This window comes from Oratosquilla oratoria, chromosome 10 (assembly GCF_046742065.1).
Source record: "Oratosquilla oratoria isolate Oo_2021 chromosome 10, ASM4674206v1, whole genome shotgun sequence".
Classification (NCBI taxonomy): domain Eukaryota; kingdom Metazoa; phylum Arthropoda; class Malacostraca; order Stomatopoda; family Squillidae; genus Oratosquilla; species Oratosquilla oratoria.
The window spans coordinates 38,990,019-39,002,518 of record NC_134786.1 but is presented as its reverse complement, the minus strand read 5'-3'; positions in this window follow the sequence as shown (position 1 = coordinate 39,002,518).

Here is a 12,500-nt window from a genome sequence, read left to right as displayed (position 1 = left end):
ATGTTCGAGGGAGAAAAGTCAGCGTGGCAGGGGGGCGGACGTCCGAAGGGGGTGGCGGGGTCGAAGGGGGTGGGGGTGGGGGGGTCGTCCCGAGGTGATGAAATCCATCACTTTGATCACATGGAATCAAAGACAAGAAGTCTTTGAGCTCGACCGACATCGAGTCCTCCTCATCAGCTAACGATCTGGCTTTGCGTTCTTGGTCCCATGTTACGTACACTGTGTGTGTGTGTGTGTGTGTGTGTGTGTGTGTGTGTGTGTGTGTGTGTGTGTGTGTGTGTGTGTGTGTGTGTATGTATATATGTATATATATATGTATATATATGTATATATATATATATGTATATGTATATGTATATATGTATATATATATATATATATATATATATATATATATATATATATATATATATAGCAAAGTAGACCACTTGGAAGAAGAAACTAACGAAGCAGAGCGCTTTCGTATATTACATCTTCAGTGAAGATGTAATATACGAAAGCGCTCTGCTTCGTTTAGTTTCTTTTTCCAAGTGGTCTACTTTGCATATATATATATATATATATATATATATATATATATATATATATATATATATATGTATGTATGCATACGTATCCAAAATACATCTCTCGATGACTCCAATATGTTGTTGATCGATATTGTCTACATGGAGGAAGCGCTGGTAAACTACATCCATATCAATATTCACAATCTGTTGTTATCGTTAGACCACACAGCAAGTCACTTGGTTTAACAACAGTCCAGTTCTGCTTTGGGGAGATCACCAGCAACCTCGAAGACAATGGTTTCTTTGTTGCTTCGGCGGAATCTCGATAAATGCAAGAACGACGCGAATCACGATTGGAGGTCCACTCACCTCCTGGAGCTCTGATTGGCACATGACAGACCGGCGCAGCCAATCAGCTTCGGTGTTCATCCCGCGCCGAGAGCGTCATTTTTATTTTGACCATAAAAGGAAGAAATCGAATGCAAGAGCGATCTCGTTCCTCTTCTTCGGCGAAGAGTCTTAGGTCACACGAAGAGTCTCACGCACTGGAAACCCAACCTCAGAGGCGCTGGGGGGGTCTTCGGGAAATAAATAGGAGATCGTAAGGCACATCGTAACCTGTTTCCATGGGCCACCCGCCAAATCCTCCCACCCCCACCCTCTCCTCCGCATCCCCCACCCTCCCCCGCATCCCCTCCCCTGCCCCAAACCTCCAACATGACCCCATTCCGGCTCACCCAATCTTACTTTCTACCGCATCCCAAACACTCTACCACACATGCACACATTCTACCCCCCTACACACACTAACTTAACCACTCGTACATTCTAACTTCACCACTCACACGCTAACCTCACTACTCATACACTAACCTCACTACTCACACTCAGTCAAGCCCCCAACCCCAATTTTCTTTATCGTTCTAATTACCCCTGATCATTACAGTTCACTTTTCCCCCGTCTCCAACTCCTGCTAACCTCACGATCATTACAGTCCAACATGAATTATCTTAACCTAAGTTATGGCCCTGGATGACCCATCGTCCAGGAGGAGCCAAGATGTGAGGGAGGGAGGGAGGGGTGGTGAATGAGAGTGGAGTGTGTGGGGATGGAATGGGTGGGAGTGGTTTTTATGCCTTTGTCTTTTGGCCACCTCCCTTGTAAGGGGGAAAAGCCGTTGGTATATGTAAGTTATAACCCCATAAACCCCCATAACCAACCTAAACAACAAACGTTCTTTTAATATTGACGATTAACGCTAGACTGTTCTGACTCAATTCAATAAAACACCAGAGTTCTCAAGGTGATAATGTGTGGTGGGGAGGTTGGCCTCACCGTTTGTCTTGAAGTTGGCATAAGTAATATGGCGGCCTAAGGCGCTACAGCTAATAAGCTAAATAACCCTATGTTATGTGAGAGCAAACATCCATCAGCATATGCGTCTGGGGACCCTTAAGCGAGGTAGTATGCGACGCCAACTCCAGTCAATACACTTTGGTCTTCGTAACAACAACACTTACCCCAAAAACGTTGCGACGAAATCGTCGTAGTTATACTCTCGTTCTGCAACATTGTCTGCAATACAGCTAGTCGTAAGCGTTGACAACGCGACAGTGTAACAGTGCATGCAACAGTTCATTGCAACGACCATAGTCCCCTCTGGTGTCACGTCATGAGAATTCCACACTAGATGTCATGCACAGCTGAACAAACAAGTTCCTCAACTCTGGAATCTTTATCTAGATATTTCAAAGAGCGACCAAGGTCAAAATGAATAAGAATACAAAAAATAAATCCACAGAAAATAAACGAATTAACACAAAAAGCATAGATAAACAATGAGATGAATAATGAATGAATGAATAGATAAATGAATAGATAAACACAAATAGATAAATAAATAAAAACAAAAATGGGTAAATAAAGAAATGTGTAACATATATATATATATATATATATTATATATATACATATATATACACAGATCAATAAACAAATAGATTAACAAACAAATACATAAAACACCCACAGTGATAATTCGCCAAAAGTCGTCAACGGCGGCTGCTCCTCTCTAACATGTGACTGACCAACTGTGTATACAAGAGGTATTTCCTGTTTAAGTTTTTTATTACTGCTTGCTAATACTAAGTATAATTACTTACAGAGACAGAGACAGAAACAGTGCCGGTGCCAGACACAGGGACAAAGAGAGAAAAAGAGAAAGGAGGGAGACATATTTTTAGTTTACAAATGCAGCTTCACGACTCTTAACAAACCTTAACCATACATAGAATGACTGTAATAACCCTAACATCGTTAAAAAAAAGATGCAACTAGCCTTTACCGGCCCCGTGAACGAGCCAGTAGCCAAACAAATCTAGCAAAAGAAGAACAACGAAGAACACTGGATGCTCTACCTCTGCAGATGTTCAATGTCACGAGAACAATAATAACGTGGAGACGAATAGGGTTAATGATGAGGTTTGATTATATGTTTGATTAACGAGATGACCTCGGCGACGAGAAGGAGGAGGAGGAGGAGAAGGAAGAGGAGTAGAAGGAGGAGTAAGAGAAAGAGGAAGAGCAGGAGGACGAGGAGGAGGAGGGGAGGAGGAGTGGTAGAAGGAGGATGAGTAGGGGAAGGAGGAGGAGAAGGAGGAGTAGAAGGGTGAGGAGGAGGAGTAGAAGGGTGAGGAGGAGGAGGAGGGGGGAGAGATAGGAGGAGGAGGAGGGGGGAGAGATAGGAGAAGGAGGAGGAGGAGGAGGAGGAGGAGGAGGAGGAGGAGGAGGAGGAGGAGGAGGAGGAGGAGGAGGAGACGCGGGAGGAGTAGAAGAAGAAGTGAAGGAGGAGAAAGAGGAGGAAGTAGAAGAAGACTCAATCATTGACATTGTGAGACGATTAGAAAGCTTACGAAACATACTCACAGGGCAAACTGTAATTGCTATGATGTATAACAGTAATGACAGCAGTATTGCTACATAAGAGAAGAGAGAAGGGGAGTGGAAGAGGGAAGGGATAGGAAGTGGAAAGTGAGGGGAGAACGAAGGGAGAACGAGGGGAGAAGGGAGAGGGAGGGCAGAGGGAGAGAGATGGAAGGGAGATGGAAGGGAGGGGGAAGGGAGAGGGAAGGGAGAGGGAAGGGAGAGGGAAGGGAGAGGGAAGGGAGAGGGAGGGGAGAGGGAAGGGAGAGGGAAGGGAGAGGGAGGGGAGAGGGAGGGGAGAGGGAGGGGAGAGGGAGGGGAGAGGGAGGGGAGAGGGAGGGGAGAGGGAGGGAGGAGCGAGGGGAGACGGAGGGAGAGGTAGGGGAGAGGGTGAGGAGAAGGGGACGGGAAGGGAAAAGGGAAAGGAGAGAAAGAGAGGGAGGTTAAAGGGGGGAGAGGGGAGAGGAAAAAAGAAGGAGAGAAAAAAGGGAGGAGGCAGGGAGGAGAAGGAAATGGAAAAGGAGCAAGGAAAAGTGAAGGAGAGAAAATTGAGGGGGAAGGGAGAGTGAAAGAGAGGAGGAGGGGAGGGTGAAGGAGAGGGGGAGGGGAGAGTGAGAGAGAGGGGGAGGGGAGAGTGAGAGAGAGGGAGAGGGGAGTGAGGAAGAGGAGGTGGGGAAAGGGAGTGGAATAGGTGAGGGTGATAGTATCTTTTAATGTGAATCACTGAATTTCGGAATTTTGTAATATTGGTTGCAAAATTTTTCAAAATACAGTAAAAAATAATATTCATTTTGTAATATTCTGGTATATTTTTCAAGTAATTTTCGCTGTGAATATTACAGATTCCCTATTTCTATAACATTCCCCCGACATAGATGAATAAAAAGAAATAAACAAATACATGAAGATAAACCAAAACAAGGAGTCATCTATACTCATTTCGTTCCTCCTCTACCTATCTTTTTTAGATAACAACATCTTTCTCCACATTCTTTAGTTAAACCCCTTATCTTATGCTCTCTTCAAAAATATTCTCTATCGACTTTTCTTTCTCGCCCACTCTGACCCTACATTTCCCTTTTGCCGCAAACTCTCTGGAGAGATGGTCTCTTTGTTTTCTCCTGTATTGATCGCGTAGGTCCCTTTTATCAATATAATATTGTTCAATATTCTGTCTTGCATATTCATGGTGATAGTATTAACAGAACCATGTAAGGAGAGGAGGTGACAACAATAATAAATCAATATATTGTATCAATAATACTGACCATTCAGAGTTTACTTCGCGCATTACTTCAAATTCGGGCTCTCCTGAGTAGTTTCTTGAGTCCAGATGGCTTAGTGGTAGTATCCCCCACTCTCCACTTCGCGCAAGAAAGAGATTTCACAATCTTCTGTAGACTCCTGGGAAACGTGCGTCTGCGCAGACTCCTTCCCTTGCCTCGACCAGATGTTAGCGCATTCGGTCACGTTAGGCAAAACAACCTCGACATATACACATACACATACATATACATATACATACATATACACACACATCCTACATAGATTCCTGCATAGATACATACGTACATGCACACATACACACACACACACATAGGAACATACATATATACATATAGTATATTTCATTACTAACCATTAGACCAACTAATCACTGTCCGTCAGCCAGTTGCCATCCAGCAACTATAGATCCCATGACAGCAGCGGTCCAACTAGCCCTCGAGTTAGATTTCTCTGGCCAAGCGTGAATTAGTAAACTAGCGTATCGTTGATTCTGAATAATTGTTTGTTATGAAGTTAACTCCATTGTAACCCCATAGTTTGACTACCATCCCATGGTCCATACGTACAGTCGAAGTCTATGGTCAAACTTCGTTCTTATCTACATCATCTTCCCGGAGCAAAAGCTCACCCAACCATCCACCCACCCACCTACGCAAATCTCCGTTGTCCAGGCTCTTCCTTACACAAGGCTTTAGTTTACGTACGTATGTGTATGTGTGTGTGTGTGTGTGTGTGTGTGTGTGTGTGTGTGTGTGTGTGTGTGTGTGTGTGTGTGTGTGTGTGTGTGTGTGTGTGTGTGTGTGTGTGTGTCTGTGTGAGTGAGTGAGTGAGTGAGTAAGTGTGTGTGTGTGTGTGTGTGTGTGTGTGTGTGTGTGTGTGTGTGTGTGTGTGTGTGTGTGTGTGTGTGTGTGTGTGTGTGTGTGTGTGTGTGTGTGTGTGTGCGTGCGCGCGCGTGATTTGGAAAGACCAATGAAAAACACCCGATTCTTACAAGTGCACAGACTGATTTCTCTCACACAGACACGGTTTAATATCAACTGAAATCATAAAAAACGAAAAATGCAAAGCCTTGCCAAAGAATATTGTCCTCGCTTTCGCCAACCTTGATAACTTGGCAAAGGCTCCGATTTGACCCAGTGGAAATTGGAAGAGGATGGGGGGGGGGGCAGGGGAGGGGAAGCGGAGATGGGAGGGGAGGACTAGTAAGGGCAGGAGAGGGGAGGGGGAGGAGAAGGGAGGGGGATGGGGAAGGGGAGAGAAGAGGAGAAGAGAGGAGAGGGAAAGGGAGGGGAGAGGAGGGGATGGGAGGGAAGGTAATGGGAAGGGAGGGGAGAGAAGGGGAGAGGGGAGGGGTGAGGGGAGGGGTGAGGGGAGGGGAGAGGGGAGGGGTGAGGGGAGGGGTGAGGGGAGGGGATGTTAGTGTTGTGGGAAATAGGGGTCTTGGTGTACCCATCCATGAAAGAGGGCAGCGTATGAAGAAAGAGAAGGGGGCAAGTCATGGTTGCTGCTGCTGCTGCTGCTGCTGCTGCTGCCGCGGCCGCCTCCACTTCCCATAACTTGATGGTTTCGGCAAGAGCAGCAGCGCAGAGACGATTAAGGCAAAGAAATAGGGAGCATGGGCATATGGTTGAGGGCAGGGAGGGAGGGAGGGATGGGAGGGATGGCGAGAAATGGGAGGGACGGAGGGATGGGATGGAAGGGAGGCCGGAAGGAAGGCTGGAAAGGAGTCTGGAAGAAAAACTGGAAGGAAGACTGGAAGGAGGGCTGGGAGGAAGGTTGGAAAGAAGACTGGAAGGAAGGGAGGATGCCTGGAAGGTAACACTAGAAGGAAGAATGGAAGGGAGACTGGATGGAAGGTTGGAGGGAAAGCTGGAAAGAAAGCTGGAAAGAAGGCTAGAAGGAAGGCTGGAGGAAAAGCTGAAAGCAAGACTAGAAAGAAGGCTGGAATGAAGGCTAGAAGGAAAGCTGGAAAGAAGGTTGGAAGGAAAATTGGAAGAAAAGCTGGGAGGAAGGCTGGAAGGAAGGCTGGAAGGAAGGCTGGAAGGAAGGTCTGGAAGGAAGGCTGGAAGGAAGGCTGGAAGGGAGGCTGGCTGAAAGGGAAAGCTATATGGAAGGGAGGGAGACTGGTTGGAAGGGGACGTAAGAAGAAAGGAAGGGAGGCGGTCTGGAAAGGAAAGCTAGATAGAAGGGAGGGAGACTGGCTGGAAAGGAACGCTAGAAATAAGGGATGACTGACTAGAGGGGAACGCTAGAAGGAAGAGAGGAAGGAAAATGGAAGAAAGGAAAGGAAGGATTAAATGTAGGTAGACAGGAATGAAGAAGTGTTACAATTCATTCATAAAATACTACAAGACATGAGAAGTGGAGAGCCAAGAGTGACACCAGGTTACAATGTTGTTATTCATAAGGACAGAAACACAGGTGAGTCATTGGCCATAATGCCAAAATTGTCGCCTCTAGCGACTCCCATATCCCATAAGTGCTCTTTCAACTGTTGACGTCTCCTCAATCAGAAGGGGGAAAAGTTTATTTCTCTTACGTTTCAGCGACCTATTGTGGGTCACACAGTTTCAAAAGTAGGACCACACACCTTGTGGGAGTTCGTGGATGCCCAATGATTTTATTCAGTGTTGAAGTGGTTTCCTCTGGAGGATTAAAAACAGCAATGCATAGGTACGGGGTGTGTAAGTGAAACAGGTCTGACCCCACTCCATTCTTCCTCCTACATATTAAAAGAAATTTCGTATTTTCTCAATAATTCCATTCCTCTTTTTTACCACCATGGAGCCCTCCACCCCCAACTCTTACTCTCCCCCCCCTCTCTCTCTCTCTCTCTCTCTCTCTCTCTCTCTCTTTCTCTCGCTATCTCTCTCTCGCTATCTCTCTCTCATCTCTCTATCTCCCTCTCTCTATCTCTCTCTCATCTCTCTATCTCCCTTTCCCTCTCTCTCTCTCTCTCATCACCACCACCTTCTCCTCCACCTCCCTTTCAAGATGGCCGCCAACCTGCCTCCTACGCGCACACACACAACTCCCCGACTCCCATTGTCTCTCTACCTTCAGAGCCCGCCGAGCTCCGCCCCCCGGACAAAAAGGGTCTACTTTCACGGGCTCTGGTTGAATGCCATCATACCATCATGCCAACACCCTCGGCGCTAGCGTCAACTTAATCAACATGGCCACCAATCTTAACAATCGCCATGACAATCATCACTCCGGCTGCTGCCACTATGGTATTATCCCTCTGTAATATTTGTAGTGGTAAAAAATGGCAATAGTGTTTGCTGTCGCTGTTGTCATTATTGTTGGTGGTGGTCGTACGAGGGTGGGTGGGAGGGGGAAGGAGAAGTGGTAAGATAGTGATGTTTGCTTGGGGTAGTAGTCGTGGTTTTCCTGCCAATGTTTTACGATTTGCATTGAGCTTGGTGGCATCACTGATGTCAAGTTGGAGGGGGAAGGGGGAGGCAGGAAGGTGGGGAGGGGGGAAGGGGAAGGAGAGGGGTGGCGAGGTGGTGGCTTTCTAATCAGTTCCAGAAATTCTAAAATTCTCATAAGTCTCATTCATACAATGTATCTAATACTAAAACACATTACATAAACTATACACTACACAGACGATATGGCTTGCTGGTGTGGAGGTTACTATTGAGGGCTGCAACGACGCAAACCCGAGATCACTCCAGTTCTGACGGCGTGGAAGCTTTACAAATACTTAACCATTAATGTCCCCCCTTGAGAAAGGATATTGGTATTTGGTGAGGCCAAAGTCATACTATTACCCTTCGACTGTGTTACACAAGCTCTGAGCTCTCAGCCGTGAGGGCAATAGCTGTTGATCACGAGTTCAACACAACTACGGTGAATCTAAGTTCATGTTGAAAAACACACAAACACACACACACACACACACACACACACACACACACACACACACACACACACACACACACACACACACACACACACACACACACACACACACACACACACACACACACACACACACACGAACACACACGCACAAACACACACGAACACACACACACGAACACACACACACGAACACACGAACACACATTCATGACGAAATGGGTTGAGGATGAGAACTGATGATAGAAGAATGCAAGCCCATAAATAACGCAGTGCACAGAAGAAAAAAGTTCAACTGAAATATTCAAGAAAAGGTGAACATACATTCTGGGCATCAGTGAGACAATGCTAAGAGTAATGGGTTCGGGTGGGAGTGGGCGTGTGGGGGGTTTAGCGAAGAGAACAATGGCCCGTTCATGTGTGGGAAACGTGGGAGGGAAGCGAACAAGAGGGGGGTCGGGGTAGCAATTATGTTTACGAAAATAGGAGAAGAGTGTAAAAGATCATGAACTTGAGGATGTGGGTGAGGGAGGTAGTTTAGCACCCAGCGGAAACGGAAACAGTAAGCATGTATGGGCCAGAAAAGGAATGGATTACTGGGGGAAGGGGAAGGAAGGGGAGGAAAGGAGAAGGAAGAAGGGAGAAGAGATAAGAGAAGGGAAAAGAGAGAGAGAAGAGAAGGGAAAAGAGAGAGAGAGAAGAGAAGGGAAAAGAGAGAGAGAGAAGAGAAGGGAAAAGAGAGAGAGATAGAGAGATAGAGAGATAGAGAGAGATAGAGATAGAGATAGAGATAGAGAGAGAGAGAGAGAGAGAGAGAGAGAGAGAGAGAGAGAGGAGAGAGAGAGGAGAGGAGAGGAGAGAGAGAGGAGAGGAGAGGAGAGAGAGAGAGAGAGAGAGAGAGAGAGAGAGAGAGAGAGAGAGAGAGAGAGAGAGAGAGAGAGAGAGAGAGAGAGAGAGAGAGAGAGAGAGAGAGAGGGGGGGGGGGGCGCGCGCGGTCCGGGAGGGCAGTGTGATGGTGATTTGAGGGTAGAGCAGACCTTATAATAACTATAATAATAATAATAGTTGCCCTGAGTTTCAGTCAGCAACATCCCTGAGGATATTCTAAATATCTCTTGAGGAAGATACGTTGTACTGTTGTCTGTAATGCATTAATGTTGGGTCTGGCTCTTAATCATAGGTAACAGGAGAGGAGGAGGGGGAAGGGAGGAGGTGGGGAGAGTTACTAGGTGTGAGGTCTTCTGTACATGATAAAAAAGAAGAAACATATTTAAAGTTAATAAAAAGAGATCTTGAACCCGGTCTGGAGATCAGGAGCAAACCTTTCAAGTCACCTTTCGAATGGAGCTGAGGAAGTTGATGTATAAGACGAGAGACAGAGAGAGATGTGCGTCTCCAAGATACCCATCGTTGATCCAATAGAGATCGTCATTGCTGAAGATAAAAGAGCGGAATAGGTAAACAAAGTTCGGAGTAGTGGGTTATGTGGAGAGTAATAGGAAAGAAATGCTGCAAAAGTGTGTATAAAGACGTTTAGTGGCGGGGGAATAACTGCTTCAAGGAAGCTGTAACACAAATACAAATGGGCCGTAGGCTACGCAAAGGTCTCCATATTCATTTTATCGACGAATTCTTGATCCCAGAAGTGCTTTGTCGAATGTCATTAGGCCCAGAGCCACTTTCTTCGAATAGTTCTGTTCTCCTGCTCTTTTCCCTAGTTAGAGCATTCCTAGTTTGGTTGCGCCACTCAATAGTTTCTCCAAGTTTTTTGGTTCTGTTACCTCCCTCAGGATTTCTGCTTCTTCTTAATCAATTATTGATTTATTTGGATTGATTTGACACAAGTCTGCTCCTCCTGCTTGGTACACATAATCCCATAATTCTATGGTGCGTTATAGGCGTTTTCGGAAGCGTACTTGTCTCGTATTTACTTAGCTGTGGGTTCGAATCCCGCTCGCTCTCCTCTCTGTTCCCTAGCAGTAACTGTTACCTGCCCCAACAGTGCAAGTGCATAGAGATAAGGTGATGGCTTCGACCGCGGCTACGCGCCTCCTGGTCTAGGCTTCTCACCTAATGACACTCGATAATTCTCGTTAACGGTTTTGTTGTAAACTATACTTTCAAATCAGCCTCACCGAAGAGTCTCCTCGTGGTGTCAATATATATCCCGTGCTGGTTCAATCTACTTTTATCAGTCACGGTGTCAATATCGCCCCCTGGGATAGATCAATTCACTTTTATCACCTTTTGGGTCCTGTGTTTTGTGTTCTCAACAACTTTATCGAAGTCTCATCCACTATAAACCCCTTTTTAACTAATATCGTAACTACCTCCACCCTATGGGGCATTCTGAATGAACATGTATTTTCTTATGATATTGCACGGTTTTACATTGAAAATTGTCCCACGTAACAATTCATGACTGTACTTTGTTTTTCTAAAGAAAGGTAAATGAACTTTATTCTACAATCACTGTCTTAAGATCGGCAGGATTAAGGTCATCTAGATCTATGGGTACTTCACGTAATGTCTTTTCTCTCTATCTATATATTCTTTTGACCTAAATGTTTATTTTCTCTCTCTCTTTCTCTCTCTCTCTCTCTCTCTCTCTCTCTCTCTCTCTCTCTCTCTCTCTCTCTCTCTCTCTCTCTCTCTCTCCCTCTCTCTTTAATTTTTTAATAGTCTCTCTTCCTCTGAACATTACGGTGGTGTGTCTGTGCTGTGATGATAGTGCCCTTGTTTGGCTTCATGTGGCTAGTGAACAGTTCAAAAGGTCTTGGGCAGTGCTACCAACTGTGCAGAGCTGCCATACGGTCACTCACCAACCAAAGTTGTTGTTCTTGTTTCATATGAAGGCAGGCGTACCATTCCCACCCCAGTTCCTATGCACAGCAAATCTGGAGAGAAGAGGTATCGCCTATTCCAAAACAGACACAAGGGATTCCAAACACGAAATACATTCTTGTTTCTTTCCCCTGGATGGTCCTCACAATGACATTATCTTGCATGAGTCCTGTCGACAGAACTCAAAAAGATTTTCTCATACACGCGCACACAAGACCTGTAACAAACATAAAATTTATCCATTCTTTCAAAGCTTCTCTTTTTCCTCTTACTCCACCCCTAACCCTATCCCTTACTTCTCGATCCACATCCAAATCCACTCCTTCATCCCAACCACCCTAAGTCGATCCCAAGCCTATCGAACTGAGTCTGGATGGGAACAGGAGGTCCTGTGGGACTCTGGCCGACAAAGATGTCTGGCTGGCCCGGGGCCCGAGACAGCAACATGCATTACGTTGATTGCGGGCATTGTGTCCGGGCGCCATTCAACGGTCCTCTCCACGCGCAGTATCCGGAAAGGAGAACCGTCGTAAAAAGAGATATCATATAGTGGATTAAGTCGCCAATCACTCACAGGAGAACTATTATCCTCGCTTGTCGCGTTTCTTCTTTCCCCATCAGCTGAGAGATCCTTGGTCCCACGTATAAGATTTTGACTGAACAAGATTAATACAATAACTATTTTAGGGACTTCATTGACATCCCTACGGACCAGAGTAACACAGAATTATCTAATGACTAGAGACTGGTCTCCATTAAAAAGAAAAGAATCAACGCTAATCACTTTTAACTTCTATACCTCCCTTCTGCCACAAATCTCTCCTTTATCACCTTTATGTCTACGCCTCTTCGGTGCGATAGTGTCCCTAAGTATAGTAACGCTGGTTATTGGTGGTAGAATACTCTTGATCCCCCTCCTGCCCTTCAGCACAGGGTCCTGCCCATGCTTGAACAAAATCACCAGGCGGCAGCCAGAACAATGTATCTGAGGAGTGTCATCGTGGGGACCCGTTGATTCAACCTTAATCCCTAAACAAAACTGTCTAGCGTTAAACACACTCTCCAAA